General features: G+C 35.3%; 1 long non-coding RNA gene across 1 annotated transcript; it reads right to left on the reverse strand.

The window, feature by feature from the left end:
• Positions 1-5,457: 5,457 nt before the first annotated feature.
• On the reverse strand, positions 5,458-7,144 carry LOC145665685 (uncharacterized). The gene is made up of 2 exons (XR_014127593.1): positions 6,971-7,144; positions 5,458-5,752 (listed from the first exon to the last, which is right to left on the reverse strand). It is a non-coding gene; the product is annotated as an uncharacterized LOC145665685 (long non-coding RNA).
• Positions 7,145-17,788: the final 10,644 nt, after the last annotated feature.

Genomic DNA, 17,788 nt, shown 5'->3' on the forward strand with positions numbered 1-17,788 from the left:
GTATCAGAACTATTTTCTTCTCAGTCTTTTGCCCCAGATACCAGGTAACCAGAAAGTTCTTTCCGTTCTACAGCAGTGATAAACAAAGAAGAATGCATGGACGGTTCTTATCTTTAGTTTTCGTAGTAATTTCCATCAGCATCTTACACTTTTAGCAAACGTTCCTGTAACTGTAGAATATACTGTGATAAAACTCGATGGTCATGGATGTAAAGAAGTCGTGAATGCGTTTCACAGGTTTCCCACATTGCAGTGGTTGTCGAGGGAGTGAAATAGGTGGTAATCTGTATGCGCACGGTAAGGTAAATATGATCCATGGCACAATGTGTCCCGGCCAAGTTGCTAAAGAGTCCCACGGGTCTTGTTTGCCACATGTGGTTTGGCACTGTAGTGAAGAAGCAGCAGATCCTTACGATTTACCAATGCCGGCTCTTTATACTGCAATGTATGGTACATTCTTTGCATTGCTTAGAGTAGAGATCAGCTATGATAGTCTGAACAGTTGGAAGGATCTCATTATGCACCACTTGCCGGAAATTCCACTACACAGAGAAGATAACCGTTCTTGCGTGCCGAGGTGGTCTTGAGATGTGAGGAACAGGATCATGTAGCGGCAACAAATATCTGGTACGCTTAGGAGTATCATAGAGAACCCACTTTTCGTTAATTAGTGACAGGCGATCAAAGGTGCTGTGTTCAGGTGCTGAGCGAGCAAGTACAAACAGACTATCACTCGTTGTTCCTTGCTGGCTGTCGACAATGTTTGGGGTATCTACTTGCTTAACCTGTGTGACTTCTCTATCCCATACAGACCCAGATAGCAGAAACAGCTTGCCACAAGCATGATATAAGCTTGTCGTGACAAGGATATAAGCTTGTCCCAAGCTTGTTACGACAAGTCTGTAAGCGTATATCAAGGCTGATTCAAGCGACGAAGTTGACAGGCAACAAGCATATTGTAGGCTTGTACTGCAAGATTGTTTCAAGCTTGTCAGTTCTAGCTTATTGCAAACTTGTTACATAAAGCATGCTATAGGCTGGTTACCTCAAGTTTATTTCAAACTTGGTACGTAATGCTTGCTCCAGGCTTGTTACCTCAAGTCTATTTCAAACTTGGGACATAATGCTTGCTACAGGCTTGTTACCTCAAGTCTATTTCTAACTTGGGACATAATGCTTACTACAGGCTTGTCACCTCAAGCTTATTTCAAGCTGTTCACTTCAAGTTTAGCACATGCTTAATATGTCTCGTTTATTGCAAGCTTCTCAGTAAAGCTTGATATAAATTTATTTCTGCACGTGAGAAAATGATTCATCTGCTTGGCGACATGTATAATGTTTGATGTGTAGGTTAGTATAATGTTCACTGTGTAAGTTACATAAATGATGGTGTGTATTCTTTTGCCATCTGAGGGTGCCATCACTTTATTGGCATTCTTTTAAATATATATAGGGGAAAGCATACAATACTTACTATTAATAGTAAACATAGTAGTAGGCTATGGTTTCTGCAATATTTTTAAAAGAATGACAATAAAGTGGTGGAAATATCCAAACACCCTCAGATGGCAAAAGAACACACACCATCATTTATGTAACTTACACACTGAACATTATACTAACCTTCACATCAAACATTATACATGACGCCAACCAGATGAATCATTTTTTCACGTGCAGAAATAAATCTGTATCAAGATTGACACTACTGGACCTCACTTCAAACCTTATACAAAATGAAATCAAGCTCATATAGACAACAATTCTGCAAAAATAAACGTAAAGGTGAGGACGAAAGAACTGTTAAACCTACATAAGCAATGTTCTGAAAAAGAATAGTTGTGTTCGGTCAAAATGAAAGCAAAATATGTATACTTTCACAATCTGTATTATGCTTCTTTTCTTCGTCCATTATGCGTCTTTGCAGCACGAGGTTTATTTCTGTTGAGTAACATTATTGAGATATCATGTTAAATTATAAATCCATGTCTCACACAACATTGGTGTTGAATATATACCCCATACTCCAGTCTATTGAGATTAGTATCTTATCTCAATATAGAAAGCAACACTTTTCCTGAGTTCCTTGGTGAATATACTATGCGACCTGGCAGATCAGCATCCAATTAGTTTACCATTAACCACAGTTTGATGTTGAAGTTGAGCGTCCCGTTTCAGCACGAAGCTTTATATGAGACACTGACCTGTAGAATCCGCAGTAATGCGTTCAGTGTTTGTAAGGTCTTCCACTGAGAATCAACCACGACCCTAGGCGCAGCAAAGACGTACACCACTAGACAAACGTCAAGGGCTAAGCAAACTTTTAAATTACCAGATTTCAGGAAAGAAATATAAATTAAATATTAGAACCACTGCTACACAGGGTGCGAAATACTGAGGATGGCCATTTCCACACTTCAAAATTTTGGAAGAAAATTCATCCTCAATAATTTACTGGCGAGATATGGTGACACTGACACTGTCAGAAGTATACAAACTATTTACAGTAAATCTGTGCAGTTAGTGGACAACCTAGTAACTAAGCATTATCCCTAACCTTACATAGTTCAATAATTTTGGATGTTCAATATATGAAATCTTCATTTCAAAACTTTCCAGTGCATTTTTTTTACTTATTTATCTACTCCTCTCTCTCCCCGATCATAACTGTTATTATTTCGCATCATGCTGCTACATAATTGAAATAAATTATCCCTACATTCTACGCAATAACTGATATAAGGTTTCATGAAAACAATCAGCTTGTATTACAATGTTATTTATTGAACTTATTATTTACATTTTTTGTATTATTTCTAACTTATTTCCTTAATTGGGTTCCTCAACTTCAACGGTGTCACCTTCCACTACAGGTTTTGAATTTCTTCGTTCTCTGCAAAATAACGATCATAAATACGTACTGAAAAACATGTAATTGATTGCACAGTTAAAAGAAAACATTCATATTGTTTACCTTATAAATACGCTTTCATTAAAATACATTATTATTCTTTGAAGTAAGTGCCACACAAGGCAACAGAATCTGGCACTCGTTTCTCAGATCTGGTGATCTATGGCTTGGAAGCACTCCAAATATGATCTCTATAGCATTACGGTAGATTTTTTATAGTGAATTAATATTCCCTAATCGAGCTCACCTATTCAGATGTTAGATTTGCAGTGTGACACTTCTTATTCAAAGTGTCTTGACTGTCAAATACAATATAATTCATCTTCACATACTGAAAATTAATAAAGTAATTTTAAACACTACTATACACAAACATTACGCAAACACTATTTCGGTTCAGCGGAATCCCTTATATTCTACATTTTACGTTTTACAGCCTTATTCGATTAAATTTTGACGATCACTCATAAGAAACACTTGAAAGGAAAGAATCGCGTTTGTTACAATTACAACATACTCTCCCATAGTCTGATATTTAGTCGTCTCGGGATCGCACGAATATGTCTGGGTCATACAGGGTCAGGGATCTGACTACTTCGTGATCACGAGTCACGAAGTATGTGACCCGTTTCATCACTGGTACCACTGCATGGTATTTATTCACTTTACCTATTTCAATGTTCTAGTGCCAGTAAATTTTCAGTAGAAGTTTTTTCCTAGCTGAAAACGTGCATTGTTCTGTGAGAGCATCAATTGAGATAAATCCAGAAAATGTCATATTGACTCACTCGGTACTGTTGTATAAGTGCGGCGTTACGAAAAACAAACGAAGTGATCACTGATATAAGAAATCACTGAGGGATGGAAGAACAAATATTTACTTATTTCTTTAATTTTCTCTCCATGCCTTGTATGAAATGCAATCTGATCTCACGATTCACAGGAAAGATAGTCCATAAGTGTGTGAACCTATATACCTTGTATTCTTCACGGAGCAACACAAATGATAGATGATGACCTACAAGGCGTTATCCTGCGTAATGTACAACAGAACGCATGGGAAAGTGTAGTTCGCAATTTACAGGAAAAGCGTAAGAATTTACTAAAATCGGTACCGTGTACACGGACAACTTCGTACCATTTTGCAACGAGTTTGGAACATACCTTAGAGGTTCAATTAAATATTTCTCTTTAAAAATATAAAAAAAAGTTGCTGGTGACTAACACGTAAGGAGGTGTTGAGCAACAAATCTCTGGATTTATTTGTGACAGTAAAACAAACGGATTTCAATCCTGAGCCTTACAGCGGAGGAATACATCTTTGCAACGTTTCATTCTTTCAAAACACAAGAATCATTGATAGGAAGACATGCATATTGCCTTCATCATACATATCAAATGAAGAAGGGATGACTCATTACCGTAACTGTAACACTAACTTTATTTGACCCATATTCATGGAACGTCGTGTCGGAATCATTAGCGTCGTTTCACAATTCATTATAGAGAAGTAATAAATACTCCTGCGACCTATCGACCTAGTTCTTTATATCCCATCTTTGAAAACAGAAACATTTCTCAATGTACATGGCACAAAGCAGGCAAATCACTTCATTTACTTCAATCCAGTCAAATTCTGAATGCATTTTAAGACCTATGTCTCCCTATTTATTTTCCTGGTAATTTGTTGTTGAGTGTTTACGCATACTCATACTTTGGCGTGCTCCATCCTATTGAAATCTTTTTGTCTTTGGGGAAAAAACTACTCTTACTTTTTTTAAATTTATTTTTTATTACTACCACTGCTGAATGAAGTCTTTATCTTGTGGATAAAACATTAACCTTTGTTTCTTGTTCAATTTTGGTGTTGACTACTTCTTTTTCATACTGAATGAAGTCTTATCTTCCGGGAAACTCGGGAATGTCTTTGTAAGAGAGAAATGTGCATTTACTATTATTTTGTCTTTTAACAAAATTTTCTAACTGCTGAAGTCTTTATCTTCTAGGGAAAAAAAACTGTTTCTTGATTAGTTTTAATGTTATTTTACTTCTTTTCTATCTCCTGAATGAAACCTTATCTTTTGAGAAGGAAAAAATCTACAATACCATTCTGTATCTTAATTAATTATAGTGCTTTATTGTTTGTTTCTATACTAAACGAAATAATCTTATCGTCTGAAAGATTCTGCAATTGCATATTTCTCTATTACAATGGCATTGATGTAAAATAACACTAAAATTAGTCAAGACAAAAAGAGGTTAGTTGCTTTCTGTTTTTCATGCAGCAGGTAGAAAATGTTTTTAGAAGGCAAACATAACAGAAAGTGCCTATCTCTCTATTACTGTGACATCGCAGTTTTCAAAAAATGAAATTTCCTTCAGTATAGAAAAGAAATAATCAACACCAAAATTAATCAAGGAATAAACGTTAGTCTTAAAAAAATTCATCAGCAGATAGGAGTAATCAAAAAATAAAATTAAACTAACAGAGGTACTTTCTTCCAGAAGACAAGAAAATAAAAATGTGAACAGTAATGAATCTCGATTTTAGTTAAAATTTCCACCCTCCGAGGAAAGTAACAGGCAAGTTGCTAAATTATAAGGGATAATAAAATAATAAGTACATACAAGGTAAACATTTTATCTCATTTCACTAAGTTGCAGATCCCTAGCTTATTTAGTGATGGTAAGAACTTTCCGATCTCTCTCGTGATTGTAAGGAAAATAGGTAAAACTATACTTACCTACGCACTAGTCTAGGCTTCGCCTGCTGCAGCCAAAGACCCAATACTTCCTTCACCGTTTCTTCTGTTGCGTCGGTGTACATCTTACGAACAGCAGCTGAAAAGAAAGATAGAATTTCAAGCAAATACTAGCGATTTTTATTCTTAAACAAAAAGTCATTTGAAATAAATTTCCCTCTTAAATAGCTTTACGGAATTATGGTATGGTTTGTAAACGTGGATACCTAGAGCTGAAACTAATTCCTATATTATTTTTCAAGTCACCTAAGCTAGGCCCCTGTTTTGTGATTTTTATGTAAGGGTACTATAGAAAGTTATCTTTCACCACACTTTTGGTATATTATATAATGGAAAACTTACATTTTTCTATACAAGTGTAACAAGACTTTCTTCCGGTGCCCTTAGTAGTGATATGGTTTTGAGTCAACGTTTTAAGTCACCTTAAATAACACTACAAAAAACAAAAAAAAAAAAATAGGTTTTGGCTAACTTCGTTGTCGCGAAAAATTGAAAGACGAAAGTTTGACTATTCGCCGTCTTGAAAACCTGCAACTTTTCTCTTTTTATACTGGAATTATGGTAACTTCGAAAGCTATATTCTTCTAGTGTTTTATCTGCGTTCTAGTGTTAGACAAAGAGCTCTGAAATTTTGCACCTTTAAAATATCGACAGGGGACACAGTTTGGCATACTATGTAATACTACCAGACTAACAGTGTTGCCAACCCAACAAAGTTATATTCTTTCAAAGTTACATTCGTGTGATAGACAGTATCAAATTTACAGATATACACGAAAAGTCTGGTGCAAAATTATACTTCACATAGTGATTCCTACACTGTACTTCAATTTAAATTCGTTGACACTATTGACTTTATTCAGCCCTGGAATCATTCCTACCTTGGAATTTTATTTGGTTTTAGGTTTTCCGTACACCTTGCAAATTGTTTTTGAATGCTTTTTCAAGCAAAGATTTGTTTAAATGTGTACTTTGCCAGTAAAGCTTTGTTTACAACATAGAGTGTTGGATTAGTTATTGAATTTCCTATATATTCTACACAGATTCTATATTCACCCAGTAAGGGTGAACACATTTACATATACTACTTGACAGTAAAAGCATCCTAAAATACTCAAAGCATACTTTATTCATGAAGAATTACTTCTGATTGCTTGGGACATACTAATATGAGAACACACGTCCAGTACGAGAGAAGTAAGACTTAGTAATTAGCAAACTGGAATTTTGTATGGTTACTAGCATAAATAAATAAATGAAGTTAAATATTTCAGTACAACTTTTCAAATCAACTTACTGTGGATCTTTTTGCACATTTGCGTGGACCCAAAGGTGTGCTTTTTTTGCTTCATGATCCTTGGTTTCCTGCCAGAGTAGGAGAATTCCATTGCGAGCTTGTCGCACAAAGTTCTTCTTATTGCATTGTGAGCGAAACCTTTTAAATCCTTACCACCAATTGACAGTAATACTTTTACCTGAAAAAAAAGGAAATTATTTAGATCTAATGCATGCTGAAATCGAAAAGAAAAACAATATATATAAGGGTGCGTATTGTTATGTTTTTCTACCAGTGTAAAAAAAATAACGAAGCATGAAAGAAACTAGATTAATTTTTAAATACCGTAATGTGAAGTGTGAAGAAAAGGGCGTGGAGTTCTGAGTTTCATGGAAGGCCGTATCAAATGGGCTACGTGACTAACAAAAACTGTTTGCCTGGGATTTATTTGGTAACTTTCAGCTTTATATCGGAATTGCGGTTACTTAAAAGGACCATCGTCCGTTTGGTCCTTGAACCCTTATATATATTGTCAGAAAATAGCTAAGTGACGCACAGAAACTAGCTAAAAATGGTTCAACTTAATTAAATTATAGGTAACAGAATTTAGGAACAAAGAATGTAAAAATTTGGTACTTTTTGTCTACTAGTTTACAAAGATGTTCTAATATTATTTATCTTTTGATATCCTCAAATCAAACAGTTTCACAATATAATTTGTTCCTTCATTGACTAGAAGTAATAAAATCTCTTGAATTATTTTCAACTTCAAATGCTGGGTATGTCTTGATAACACTATTGATCTATCACAAAAATATATACATACACATGCACGCATCTTAACAAGAAAAACCCAACCCAAACTAAAAATACACTAGAAACTAATCAAACAACTGACTATGGAGAAACCAGATTCAGGAATCCCAATTTACCGTGACGGATAGGTGAGACTGATAAAAGATATCTAATCTACTGTGTCAATTTAAGTGCTGTTGTAAACAGAAGAATTAGAAGAATACCAAGATAAACTACATTTTTTTAGGTTTTTCATATGTTCTAAAAAAAATTGACTGCAAAAGATTTAATTGCCGCCTAAATGACTATATTAGGAAGTATGAATGGCAAGTTGACCAAAATTCAGCGGCGGCTGGTACTAAATGTTGCATGGTTGTGCAACCGGATATTTTTTTAATACTAAAACTATTTTTAAGTATTAATGTAGTGTATCAGTAAAAAATAAACCATTGCTCTTGAGCACAAAAACAGTATTGATGCATTTCTGAAAAAAGTAAATTAAAAAACGGAAAGAAAGAGAGAGATTTACACTTCCGGTGGCAGCGAACGTTGCCACTGGAAGCAGTAATATCGAGCATATGGCAGCAAGCTCCTATCTGTTAACATGGGGAAGTGGATTTATTCTTGCATCGCTCCTATCTTCCCGTATAGCTTTCTTGCGGTTGCCTTTCTTCCGCAACTGGTCAGCTTGTGTAATAGTTACAAATTCCTCCGTTTAGCAGCGCTTGACTCAATTCATAGGGTGAGGGAGATACAGACGCTTGGAAAAAAGAAGTTATTCACAAAACAAACTCGCGAAGAACAAATATAAGTCTGGTGGTAGCAAGGACGAATCCAAGCTGAAAGTTTGGGGGGCGGTCGTTCGAAATCAATAGATTTTATTTAACATTTATAATACAAAAGTGAAAATTCTTGGGATAAGATTTATTTTTTAAAAAACCCTATTCTGGCGGGGGGGATCGATCGAGTCTCGAAGAAGAAAATGTCTTACTACTGGTCTAATTCCTAGCTCTGTGTCTTTCGTGCACATGATTCTGTGTTCGATTTCCGGCGGAGAGCATAAATTAATATCAAATCATTCACTTCCAATACTCATCTGTCTTCTTTAGCCTAATTTGCTGGAATGTTAAACTATTTTTTTTTTTTCATTTTCGAAGGAAAACATCTTAGATTTCATGCTTCTTTACAGACAAAAATACGTGGTTTTTGAAAATGGACTTTTTGTACCGTATATTTATACAAAGAAATGCTAACAAAATGTATATTGTCGGAGGAGAGAGGTGTATCTGGACCCTAAAGAAAATAAAACGGAAAATATTTGCGGTAGCGATGTTTTCTATTCAGAGAAACTTGGCGAGCAGCATTTCAGATTTCAATAAAGTCATAGAAAATTTGAAGCCCAAAAGATCGAAGAAAGACCTTCCATTCTAAAATAATGCATAGATTATATAATTTAATAATTTTGTTTAACTGCGTGCATGCAATTTTCTTGCTTTTTTTTCTTCTTTTCGGATTAACGCCATCATTCATGGCTTACAGCACATACTATATATTCGATTTATCTCGTGTTCAATAACATGAGTGTAGAGGTTTTGTATATAAATAGTGTATAAACGTACATTGATAGTGGTTGTTTGAAAAAAAAGGAAATAGCTTATATATTAAATCAATATTAGAGAAACAATTTAATCAATAATATATAAATAGAGCTTAAAAGACTTTCCTCTTCATATTTCCTGAATATTTTTGGGGTGGAGGGGAACACTTGCGCGTACCTACATACCTTTGATATTGCAACATTGGAACCGGTGCATGTACAGACTACGAACCGCTACTGCCAAAATTATAGTCCATAGCTAATGCACATGATAATGGCTAAATTGGCTAAAATGGAGTTGATGCTAACATTTAGTCAAAAAAGAGATGTTCCAAAAAGACGTAAATTAAAAGATATAACAAAGATTTGAAACCTGCTTCATAACTTGTACAGTTTTGATAGGACACTTACATATTTCTTTCCGAAGTTAGGATATTCAAGCTGTCTCTCAAATGTATGAAAATCATCCAACGTTCGCAGAGGCAGAAGGCCAAGAAGTTCGGATTCTTCGTTTATGGACTCTGCTTTCACACTCACATCATTACATAGAAGTGTGTCGACTTTCTTCTCGACGGAAGATACTCTTTCACTAAGGTCAGCTAAAGTAGATTGCATTTAGCCAAATACCATTCTGATATTTGCAATAAATTTTAGGAAATATTGTTTTGAAGGTGTTAATATAACTAGAAAATATACTATTTCACAAATCATTGAAACAATAAAATGTACATTCATGTCCAAAATGATTGTCGCATATCTATAACTCTCTTCTTGTAAGAATATAATTTGATAATGATTTTACAGGATACTTTTAATACCGATACTATGTGTATAATCGAGAAAATTTTATAGGGAAAGATTTATAAGCACGTAAATTAGAATGAGTAAAACAAATGGACTAGAAAGTTTTATTTTCGTTTTATTATTCTTATTTACTGCTCTTTTGACATGAAATTTGCCACATACATGTCTTTGTCGATTATGCACATACCATTATAAGAAATACAGGGCGAATTCGTTATCAAATTTTATTCGTAAAACAACATATTTATAGACATGCGACAATAATTTTGGACATGAGTGTACGTTTGTGGCGGACAAACACCGTGTGCGTGGGTTTTCTCAGGGTTCTATCGTTCCCCTCCACTTTCTTCACTCCATCATTTAATTCATTCTCATCATCACCGTCTCTTTTAGGCTGCCCCGCATAACCGTGGGACAAAACTCAAAGATTTTATTTTAATATGATTTCGCTGTTCATTTAATCAGAAATCTTGGGGGGGGGAAGTGGGGAACAATTAGGAAGACGTGTGTAGAAGACCACTACGTTGGAGAATTATGACCAGCTCATTAGAGTATGACGTCATTCATCAGCACTGCGGAAGGAAAGGGTTGATTGCTCAGAGGTAGAACGTAGCCTTTTGGTGCGACGGATCTTTGGTTCAATCTCCGGCCTCATGAATTTATGATGGACAATATCATATTCGTGAGGGTTTTCCCGTTCTCATGCCACTAATTCCTTCATAATCATTCACTATCATTAGTCATCCGTGTATCTTAACATTAACCCTAGGAAGACTAAACTATAATTGGTCACGTGAAAGACTAAGGGGGGCAATTTTGCTCGCGGTTGTAAATTCCAATTTTAACCCTACTAATGTATTTTAAAGTTATTTAATGGCTGCTACTAATAAATGTGAATTGTAAAATTATTTTAAGACTTGTGAAATTTTATTTTAATAGGAAATATTACAAATATAAGTCCCAGTACAGACTACTACCGCATTTGGTTAGCAGACATGAAGTAGCTTTAAATACATTAGCCTGTGCAGACAAGTTACTATACTAAACCTGAGAGTGTTAAGTTTGCTCAATGTATAAAAGTAGATTATGTTAATTTAGTCATCCATTCAAAGAATATATAACTTTACAATGATCCTTTTAAAGTAAAACTGTACTTCTCTTAACACTTCTATGTTGCTAAAAAAAGATGTATTTAGACACCTGCGTTATTAAAAAAAAAAAAACTACCACAATAATGTGCTTTCTAATAAAACTAAATTTAAGTTTAGATTACAGAAGAAAATACAAAAAATTTCAAACGTTGTAAAATTCATTTGTTCGGGCAAAGAGAAAAAGAAAGTGCGGGTAAATTTGACCAACCTTCGTCTTTCTATGGTTAAGAACATAACAGCGGGGTTATGAAGAACGGGACCTACAGCTTAAAGTGAGATCCGAACCACTACTCAGTTTGCACTCGAGAGATATTGTTCTTCATTTGAATTCGAAACCAGAATCCCTTGATAACAAAGGTGATAAATCCACAGACTCATCATCCACGGAGGTCAACTGATAGAAATACGTTGCAGTGATCTTGCATACTTGTGAATATTTTAAGAGCCACTTAAGAACCAAAAGGGAAAAAACTGCAAAGTGGAATCACTCTACAGTTATACACATTAAATCAATGGACAATTTTAAAAGACTACATAGTACAGAAGATCTAATTTAGTCAAAGTCAGAAATATAGGCTTAATTTAATTTGCTAATCAATACCAGAAGTGACTAATAGTTCTGGACCATTCATACTATCTTTCTAAATAAAACCTTTATTATTATTATTATTATTATTATTATTATTATTATTATTATTATTATTATTATTATTATTATTATTATTAACAAACCAGTCAAACCTAACAGAAATATCTGTTTCGTCGATCTACTTTCCAATGTTATAAATTTAGACACTTGATCAGCTTCTGTGGAAAAGTTTTGTTGACCGTCCGCTAGTGTGACAGACACTAGAGGAAGTTCGGCGGGAATTCCAAACTTGATAAAATAAAATCACAATTAAAGAGACAAGTTAAAAAAGTATTTTTCACGAATCCCACCCCCACTCAACTTATGGACGATCATGCCTCCGACAAGGAAAATTCAAGCTTAACCAATGCTGAAGGAGTAGACTGCTGAATAATTTATGATGTACTGGTAAATCGTTTGCAGAACTAGTTCACCTATGACCTCTAGTTTGAGCGGGTTGACGTCATTTCTCGAGGTTGCGACCTTGTTCAATCGAATCATCAGCCTAAAATTACCTTTACTCTTAAAAAAAAGGGGGCGCGACGGTTACACTATTTTAATCTAAGGTAAACCTATTTAAATAAAAGAAACCTGGTTTAAAGCAAAAATTCCGGTTTAAGTGGAAAAAAAGTTTTTTTTTTTTTTTTTAAAAAAAAAGGAACACGCTTTTTGCCAATCCTGAAAAAGAGCATTATTTCTTTATTACATCCGTTCAGATTGCAAATATTTTTCTGAGATTTTAGATTCAGACTTCAGCTGGTAGAAAAAAAAAGTAAACAAAACCACTAAACTCAATCAAGACACAGAAGTTACTGTTTTTAGAGGATAAAAAGATTAAAATGTAAGCAACGAAAAACCTAGTTTTCCTCAAACTTACACCCTCGACTTCTTACCTTACAAACTTCAAACTAATATGCCAACTTATTTTCGCGTAATAATCCATTTTGAGTTATTGTTAATATCTAATAAGTAATTTTTCGAAATTCATCGTTCTTTTACCCTAAACCCAAAAGTCCATACCTGATCGAACCTTTCCTTGCACTTATTGCAAAGTGATGAAATGAGTGATATCATTTAATCTAAGATTGATGAAGTATACCTTAGAATAAGTAATTGTTACCAAATAAAGTCGGACATAAGTATTTATATTCTTCATTTGAACTATTTCAATTTTGCCACCAACCTGCGAATAAATATGGAAGAAAATAAGGAACGAAAATAGGCATGATGCATTCTAAAATGAGTGAAATGTCCAGGCTTGCTGTATTTAAATATAATTCGTACCGATTCTTGGGGAAGCCACATCAGTTAAAATTTGTAGTGTATCGGTGAAAGCTAAAACAAGCTTAGGCAATGTATTAATTCAAAGCAGTTTTCTCCTCGATTGTAGAGATAAAACGTAATTTTCATTACTTTAGCAGACGGCTCTCCAAATTTATATCGATTTTGTTGATTTTTTCACTAGATTTCACTACTTTACAAACGCTTTACGAACCACAGCTGAGCGAGCGGAGGGGATTAGAAGCCCCGTAGGACTAATTTTTTCCTTATCTTTTAAGTTAAACACGATTGGCATTGCAGCAATTGTAGACGGTCATTTTCCAAAACTTAACATACAAATACTGGCATTTCGTTCCTTGCTTGTATTCAACCGCCTTCCGCCCTGGCAAATAGCTCCACCATAATATACTTACTTTCCCATGTATACTAATTTGCACATAGAATTTATTGAGTTTAAAACACTTACATTATCATTTAACTACCTTCACTATTAATATGGGGTTAACTTTAGCAGATGGCTCTACCTAATTAAATAACTTATTTTAATGTGTTTAAACTTAATGAATCGTATCTGTTATATAGAATCCTACGAAATGGGAAATTAAGTATGTTTTGGTGGATCTAATTGACAAGGCGGTAGGCAGATGAATGCAAGCAAGCAATGAGATGGCAGTAAGTACATATGAAGCTTTGGAAAATGACCGTCTGCAATGGTTGCAATGCCAAACGTGTGTAACTTAAAAAGTAGGAAAAAAACGAGCCGTGCGGGGCTTCTATTCCCCTTCGCTCGCTCAGCTATGCTACGTAAAGTGTTATGTAACGGCATATTTTTGTAACTTGGGGGGGAGGCAATATTTTGCTTAAATCTTGTACTTTCTTGCTATATATTCTGTACTTTTTTTGGGTTTAGGTAGGTTAAGTTAGTTTGGGTTAGTTTAGCTTAGGCTGGGTTAAGATACTTGGGCATTACTCGAGCAGACGGTTCTACCAAATGTTCACACATTGCATTTTCCGGTTTCTTTTTGTAGAATATCCACTAAATGAGGAGCTATTGCATAAATCACGAACCAACTTGTGCTAGGTGGCCACAAAAAAGCACAAGTGTCATTAAGAGAGTCAGAGCAGAAGCGTAGCAGGGGGTCCCGAGCGGAGCGAGGGGCTGCGTCCGTAGAGAGCAGGCATGTCAGCGACGGGGGATATGCACATAAACGAGGAAAGTGAAAAGATACATAAAATATCCGCAATAATTTTTACATGGTGATTTTACCTAAATTCGTACTTTCTTCCTATATTTTCTGTGTTTTTGATGATTTAGGTTAGGTTTGGTTAGTTATGTTAGTAATTACAGTTACGTAATACCAACTCATTTCTCCTGTAAACACGGTGATTTTACATAATTTTGGCCCCCAAGTTCCAAAATTATCTATATGTAACAGTATTATCTCAAATCTAGTGAAAAATGACCACAAAATCGATATAAATATGGTAGAGCCGTCTGTTAAAGTAATGCCTTAACGTGTTATCAAGTATTCCACCTATAATTTTTTTAATATGGTAAAGCCGTCTGCTGAAGTTAACCCTCTAATTTTTGTACTGATGTTCAGGGGCGCCCGAAAAATTTTTTCTAGAGAGGAGCCCATCTCCATAGATGTTATATTTGCTATATTACGTATATATTTTGGAAGCCAGAAGGGGGCCCGGGTCCTACCCTGCCCTTCCCTTCGGGCGCCCATGCTGATGTTAATTGTCAAGAGCCATCACTGACATTAAAGAATCCAATGGCTAAAAATTGTATACATTATACGGATGAACACATACTTAAAAAAAAAAAAAAAAAAAGTATAAGCATAAAATTCCATCCATATTTCGAAAGTAATGAAGTAACACTAGTGTATAAAATTATCCTAAAAGCGCTCAGCGCGACAGTTTAAAACAAAAATCACCTTTTTATTTTGTAACTAAAACTAAATTAGGGCTTACTATTACATTTTATACACAGAGCTTACTTTTGTTTACCTTTTGGAAGAAATCAAGCGCCAAATATCTAAGACTACTCACCAATCCTATAGAGGGCTCCATTTTCTAAACAATCGACAAACGTCAAGCGTTTTGAATCAAGCTTGAAATAGGCTTAGTAGAAAGTTGATAAATTCAAGCTTCTCTTCAAGTTAAAAACAAGCTAAAATAAACGTTGATTGTCGCTTGTCGCATCAACTGTACATTGCTAAGCCAAAATCAAGGGAAAGCGACCCTTGATTTAAGCTTACATGCTATCTGGGGATGCTGTCTGACTGTTTCAGAGAAACTACGGAACCTTTCTTTAAATTCATCACATGATATACCACTGTTTTCCTCAATGGTTGCTTTCATGCAACACATGTAGTTGTCTTTGCGAGGTTTGTCCGAAAGGCTCATAACTCCCGAACAGAATTTTTAGAACCAATGTCTGGAGATGCGTTCTTTCACGGCATTCTCTCCAAATGCCTATCTTGTGCGACGACTTAATGCAGTAGCTGCCAGATCCACTTTAAATACATACAGCAAACACGTGCGAACAAGCTGTATCGATACCTGCACTTCTCTTGGACACTGGACGAGCTATGACTGCTATGTGTGCGCAGCGTGCCTGCACTACTGAAGGTCGATAATCAGACTAACACCCGATCGCTTGGCAGGCACGTGTCATTTCGTCTCCCCCTGTGAGCGCATGATTAAAGGGACGTCAAAAACGACAAAAACTTTTTGGTTACCTGGTATATCTCACTGGCTAATTGGATAATACGGTGTAAATAAGTAAGTATATTCAAATGTCTAGTGTGCGAATGATCATGTCTATTGTTATGTTTGGGTATTTTATGAGAGGAAAAATTTTTCTTTAATCCTGGACTTTTACATATATTTCTCACTTCCTAGAAAGTGCGAATGTGGCATGGTACTTTTTAGTATCGCGCTTTTTTGTAATGTTAGGGATTCCTTGTTTGACGCCAGGCTATGTGAGTTTGTTGGTTGCTAGTTGGGTTTAGCGTTCATTTTAGCAGCGAGGATATATGAGACGTGAATATATAGTTTAAAATGGAATCAAAACCACTGTGATATATTAAAATTTCAACTTTTCCATCGGGAATCGAATATGCAAAAAAATACACACACACACTAGCTACTTGACAAGCAGTGAGGGCTTCGAAGTTTGTGGTGCGCAACATCATGTCCCTGAGTTTCCTCGTTTCCTCCCACTTTCTTATTCCATCAATTTCTTCATAATGATTAATTTCATTATATGCCACCTTTAATCTAAAGTGCCCAATTGTGGTACATTAAACTTGTATATTTCATTTCCTATAATATAAAAACATACAATTTTGAATTTTAGTTTACTCATATCTGTTTTTACTTTCTGACGTATGGTGTTGATGAAGAAAGCACTGATAATTGTTATTATTTTCTGATCCTGTTCCTTTTCTCAAAAGGAAATATGTATGTCAAATTAATGTTCAAATAAATAAGTGGATGCTTCAGAGAAAATATGCAATTGCAAGTGTGGCTACAATAAAAAGCACGATTGGAGGGAAACGAACAATGAGTGAAAAAGAAAATTGACTTTTCGTTAGAAGCTTGGATGAAATTCTATATTAACCACACTAAATCATTTGGCGTAATATCCCTTTTTGTGGGCTTGAGCCGCTCCAACGTCATCTGTGAGCAATCGGCTGAACTAGAACTACGCCCAACCTGTTGATCAACACGTGGTCAACCGCCTGCGTCTCTAACAGGCGTATCAAGAGATTGCTAGACCTAGTGACCATCAGGATTTCTATTCACATGATTCCCCAGTTTGTCTCACGACCCTGGACTCACGACCCTGGATGATCGACCAAAATTGAGAAGCCGGAACCACACGAATGTGAGACCAACTCTCTAACCACTACACTACTGTATCCGAATTCTGTATTAACACTGGCTTTAAATCTCGATAAATAGTCTACTCAAGCATTAACTTGGTATTGAAATCGGCGAAATTACAGGACACTTGAAAGAAATATAATGTTCTTTAGGACAGGTGTCAATTTCTAGAAGAGACCTCATATAAAATATAATGTTTATACTAAGATATGGAACCCCAGTTACTTAGTATTGAGATTCGATATTTGAGGATTATGGATTTATTTCAGATTATATTATGCAAGTTTGTGTTGGGCAGCATCTTGTCTGGGATTTTACACAGGATTCTGCTGTTTTCTTTATAATTCTGATTCGAACAGTTCATCCGTAATGTTTCTCCCCATGTTTATAATTTTCTTCTTTTAGCTAAACGGTATAACCAGAAACTAAAGATTTAATTTCATTCTGTTTGAGTTGACCGTGACCCAATTCTGACGGGGAATCAGAATTAATCTGATTACAGTCTGATATAATGACCACACATCATTTTTTTTTGCATGCACCATGTAGGAGCCATGATCTTCGGGACTTTGCTCAGGCAAGTTTTAGTTATACATGGAACGATCAATAAGGTCAGCCCTCGTATGGAAAGTATTATGCTACATGTATGAAACTTACGTAATAGGTGTATGCATATCTTAAGA

Source organism: Thermobia domestica, chromosome 12 (genome assembly GCF_964235325.1).
Source record: "Thermobia domestica chromosome 12, izTheDome1.hap1.1, whole genome shotgun sequence".
NCBI lineage: Eukaryota > Metazoa > Arthropoda > Insecta > Zygentoma > Lepismatidae > Thermobia > Thermobia domestica.